General features: G+C 31.8%; 1 long non-coding RNA gene across 18 annotated transcripts; it reads left to right on the top strand.

Annotated features, from left to right (window-relative positions):
• The first annotated feature begins 1,015 nt into the window (after positions 1-1,015).
• LOC103488642 (uncharacterized) lies at positions 1,016-4,706 on the top strand. 18 transcript variants are annotated; one of them, XR_007819389.1, is made up of 10 exons: positions 1,020-1,256; positions 1,560-1,573; positions 1,660-1,768; positions 2,187-2,532; positions 2,640-2,685; positions 3,188-3,279; positions 3,883-3,936; positions 4,104-4,148; positions 4,289-4,364; positions 4,483-4,706. It is a non-coding gene; the product is annotated as an uncharacterized LOC103488642 (long non-coding RNA). The 18 variants fall into 18 exon arrangements; XR_007819387.1 differs by having other exon boundaries at positions 2,640-2,739; XR_007819383.1 differs by having other exon boundaries at positions 1,016-1,256; positions 1,660-1,773; positions 2,187-2,296; positions 2,387-2,532; positions 2,640-3,936.
• The last annotated feature ends 506 nt before the right edge of the window (positions 4,707-5,212 follow it).

Here is a 5,212-nt window from a genome sequence, read left to right as displayed (position 1 = left end):
ATGTTTTACGAATGATTTTCCTAAATAGTTGATATTGTGTTTGTAAGCTTGTTATGGGAAAGACGCATTCTATAGTTGATTTTCTAAAATTACTCTCTTGTTGATGCTTATAATATGGTATTGTTGTTGTTGTGATTTTATGTAAGGGGCGTAAGTTGAGAGGCTAACCCTTCTACTTGCTATGATGGTTTATAATGTGAAAAGATGAGATTTATCGCAAGACGTCGATGAAAATCCCAGGTAACTCACATGATACTGGTTGATTGTGAATTCCATGTCTAGGCGAGAGGGGAATTCTAGGTTGGGGCGAGTTATGATGTGTTCTTGATGCTGAACGCTGGTGGAAATTCCAGGTAACTCGCGAGGCATTGGTTGGGTGTGAATCCTAGATCTTGTCGAGGTAAGAGTCCTAGGTCTAGGCAAGTGGTGATGAGACACTGATTGAATCTGAATCCCAGGTCTGAGAAAGATTGGTTGTGACGAGACGCCGGTGGAAATCTCAGGTAACTCATGTGATGCTGGTTAAGTGTGAATCCCAAGTCTACGTGAAGGGTGAATCCCATATCTCGGTAATGAACTTATTTGCAAGACAATTTGAGCACGTGGTTCTTGTAACGCTTGATGATTTGGTGATTAGTCTGTTTGTGGTTGATGCGATGAGATTTATGTGTTGCGAGTTAACTTTGTTGATTCTGTGTGTTTTCCCCAAAAAGGTTTTCTTAAACTCATCACTCACTAAGTCCATTTGACTTATGTTTTAAGTTCTTTCTCCCCAAGTTATTAGGCGTTGAAGCCAAGTGAAAGACGCACTAGAAGAAATATAGGCTTTGATGTCCGTTGGAAAAAATGAAAACAGGTCTTTAATGTTGCTTTTTAAAATGCGGATGTTTATTGTCGGCTTTAAACTGACATCAAAGAGGGAGCTTCAATGTCGGTTTAAAACCGACATTAAAGCCATGGTTAATTTTTTAATTATTTAAAATTAAGTCAATAAAATTAGAAGCGACATTAAATCTCATTTACTTTTCACATCTTACCATTTCTTGTTCTCACTTTATGCTCTCAGACCTTTCTTCCCTTTCTTCCCAATCTCACTTTAGGGTTTAGGGTCGAACCACCACCGTCGAGTCATCCACCATCATGCCTTCGTTTAATGTTTGATCTTATATGTTGTTTAATCTCATCATCGCCCGCCACCTCACTCGAATCGCTTCATTCCTTGCCATTAAGATCTTGATTTTGATTCTCCAAAACAGGTATTTTTTCTATCTTACCTAATTCAATTAAAACCTCATTTCTCTGTTTTGAATCGGAAGAAACGAACAATATGCTTAACTTTAGTTGGTTCTTGAGTGAAACTAAACCATTAAAGTAGGAAAATTATGGCGGCTACTAAGAAGAAACTTGCATTTTAATTTTATTTCCCAATTTAATTCATTAGAGTTCTAGGGGATAAGTTCATGTTCAAATTCATATTTTCAATCCTTTGTCGAATCACTCTGTTTCTTTGTCGGTGCATGGTTTCACCACTCTTGCTGTTTTTAAATCCAAAACTAAAGCCCCGCCCTAGAAGGTAATCAATTTATTTTTTATTGTTATTATTATTATTTTTAATAAATAAAATGGATTTAGAATCAATGTATTTTGATATTGTTTTAGGTTGAAAAGTCGAACCAGAGGGTTGAAGATGGAATTTTTGGGACTTCTAATGGCATTGGTTTTACTAAGCAAAATGAACTCTTCATCGACCGTGTTGCTCGGCTTTGCTGTAAGGTTTATGGATATATATGTTTATTATTAAATATATTTTATTTTATTTATTTTTGGTAAAATTGATACCTATTTTAACAGATTTGTTGGAGAATGTATAAAACTATATGTCAAAATCTTTACTACTAAAATCATAAAATATTCTTTTAACATTTTTACCATTTATTTTCAAGTTCAATATTCTAAATCATTCTAAATTATTTAGTTTAATTATGAGAATCCAAGGCTTGCTGCTACACATTGGAACCTTACGGCAAGAGCTTGCTCACTTGGGCCATAGTAGTAGTGTTACTTCATTGAGTAGTGTTAAGAATTTGTAGCAGTCAAGTTGTTTTTTTTTTTTTACTGGTACATTTTAACTTTTCATTTTTTTTTTTTGTGAATCTTATACTATTTCTTGGACAATATTTCTAAAGGTTAAAACATGGAGAAAGGAGAGCTTAAAGTGAAACTCAATTTGCTGCAGGCAAGGTGTTTGAAAGAATGTCACAATGATATATAAAATATGTAAAGCTAAGTGATTGAGGTGGTTTTGATTTCACATTGTTTTTGTTGACACTAATGTTAAAATTCATTCTTCTAACAAAGAATTAACATGTTTGTTTTGATTTTTCAGAAGCAACTTAACGTCTTCATCCATAGAGACAACGACTTTAATTCTTTTTATTGTCTCTGTTTTGCCATTGTTGAGGTTTACTGAGTTTCAGATGGAAGGTTTACTGAGCTTGGTAGCAACCTTGAGATTTACTACCCATTGTAATAGTGAGATTCTTTTGGTATTAATTATCTTCGTATTCAATTTGTTGTCATTGTAGTGTGAGTGATATTGACACACATAAATGTTTTTATTATTATTTGTTTTCTTGTAGGTATTAAGGTGAGCTATTATCCATCAACCATGATGTGTTAAGGAAGGTTAGACTTGTTGACTATTATTCATTATAGGTTGATCAACGTTGACTAAACCAGGTGAAGTATATCTGGAAGTGTCAAGTTTTCCTCTCTATCGCCAACATGCTTTGTGTCATTTATTTGTTGATCAACATTTGAATATGAATAAGTTGTTTGTTTACCAATCAATTGTTAAATGCAAATGAACTATTGTTTTTGTGTGTTCTAGATGTCAGTTATAACAATTTTTTCTATGGGGATTTATACAATTGATGAAAATTGAAATTCTTAAATAGAAAATAGTATTTGATGAAAATTATTTATTGAAGTAAATTAGTACTTTCTTTAAGCTATCGTCTTTCTCACGGTTTATTTTTTGGCTTATTGTACATTAGTAAGTAGTTTGCATTTATGGTGCTTTTAACTTCTCAATGACATCACTTTATGAATCGTTATGGCCTTAGATGTTTACTATTGACTTGGTTGTTTGAATTCGTTCTATTTTCTGGTTATGTATCTTTACCAGTATAACATAATTTCACACACGGACTCTAATAATGTTGGCTCAATTGTTGGAGAGGACTCTATCACTTGGTGATTTGAATGAAATTGTCTATGGTAAAGTATCTGGTACTAGTATTAATGTATTTTGTGGTGCCAGCTTTACGATTACTGAATCTAGTTTTTCTTCTGATTCTATGAAAGATTTATCTTCTAAATAGGGGCTTATATCTGTAAGATATCAACACTTAGAAAAGAGAAACAAGTTTTGCTTTCATAACCTTACTGTAGATGGGTGATGTTTTAACAATTGACTAGGTTTTTTGGGATTGATGAAAATTTTTAAACCATCTTCTGCATCATTCTCATATATGGAAGCATATGTTAATATATTTTAGCCTTTATCATTTTGCTATGTGTATCTTGTTCTGGCTTTTGGATCTTTTTATACAAAATTTCATCCCAGCAAGTTGTATGAACGCTGGAACAATTTGATTCTCCATTTCCTGTTCTAGACAGTTTTTTTTTTTTAACTTTTGCGTTTGGTTGTATTTATTTATGATGATTAGAGTTTTTGACGACATAAGAAATAGTAATGTCTGTAGCCTGCCCAAGTGAATCAACCCATTTAATAAATGTGTGTTTTTGGCTTATGTTCAAGTGGGTTATATATTTAATGTTTTACATGAACTTTTGCAATTCTCGGCTGAATTTTTATAGGTAGAAGATCTATTTCATTTTCACTATGGCAATAGAAACGTTGAAGATCTACAAGTATGTTGTTTCATTATCTCTACCGAAGATTTATGTTCTAATTTGAATTATTTGCTTTTGTCTTTACTGCTTGCTTTGATTATTTAATTTTATTCCGAAAACTTAATTTCCCTTTCGAGCATCAGTGACAAAATACATGCAATTAATCTGTGTTTCAAATTTATCAGGTTGCTGCTTTGGGGTGTTTCTTTATAAGCCAAACTTTTGAGCAGGTAGATGCAAATTTAAGTTAATTTCATTTGACTATTTTCCTCCAGATCTATATCAAATGAGGTGCAAATTTAAGTTAATTTCATTTGACTATTTTCCTCCAGATCTATATCAAATGAGGTGTGTGTTATTAATAATGTAGGAAGTTGCATTACTTTAGAGAGAGGTATATTTACAGCATCAGATGCGTAAGAATTATGATTGTGAACATAGAGAAGGTTAGCTCTAACCACTGAACTATTTAGTGCATTGAAGTTACTAGGATGCCATATTTTTTTCAAAGCTACCTTGTTAGAATTCTAAAAATTAAATGGTTTATTTTGATATTGCTTGCAGAATGATTGAAGTCATATCAGATTGAAAGCTACGTGATTGTATAGATAGCCGAACTATCGTTGAAGATTGAGAAGGCGTTAAGGATTTCTTATATAAGTCATTAAGATCTTGTTTCATGTACTGTTGTAGAATGTATATATAAACCCAATATTGAAATTTCATTTTGTGTATATAAATGTAAAAGACAAATATTATTGTTTCTAAAATAATATTAATTTTATTGATTTGTTAGAGTGAAAAAAATATTTATCTATATAGACCCAATGTCGGTTTATAAAAAACGGACAATAATAGAACAATTAAATAAAAATAAATTTGTAAAAGTGGACTAAAAACAAGACTTTAATGTTGGTTTATAAAAAATGGACAATAGTAGAACAATTAAATAAAAAAAATTTGTAAAAATGGACTAAAAAACAAGGCTTTAATGTCGGTTTTAAGTTGACATTATTGGGGATCTATAATGTCGGATATAAACCAATATTGGATCTATAATGTTGGTTATAAACCAACATTGTTGGCCTCTTTAATGTCGATTTTAAGATGACATCAAAGCCCAACTGACATTAAAGGGCTTCAATAACACTATCAAAGATGTCGGTTAAAAACTGACATTAAAGAGACCTTTAATGTCATTTTTAAATTAACATTAAAGAGGCCTTTAATGTCATTTTTAAACCGACATCAAACCCCAACCGGCATTAAAGGCCTTTAATAACACTAACAAAGA

The sequence above is a fragment of the Cucumis melo genome, chromosome 3 (assembly GCF_025177605.1).
Source record: "Cucumis melo cultivar AY chromosome 3, USDA_Cmelo_AY_1.0, whole genome shotgun sequence".
NCBI lineage: Eukaryota > Viridiplantae > Streptophyta > Magnoliopsida > Cucurbitales > Cucurbitaceae > Cucumis > Cucumis melo.
Note: the sequence above shows the minus strand (reverse complement) of the source record. Positions and strands in the feature narration are given on the sequence as shown.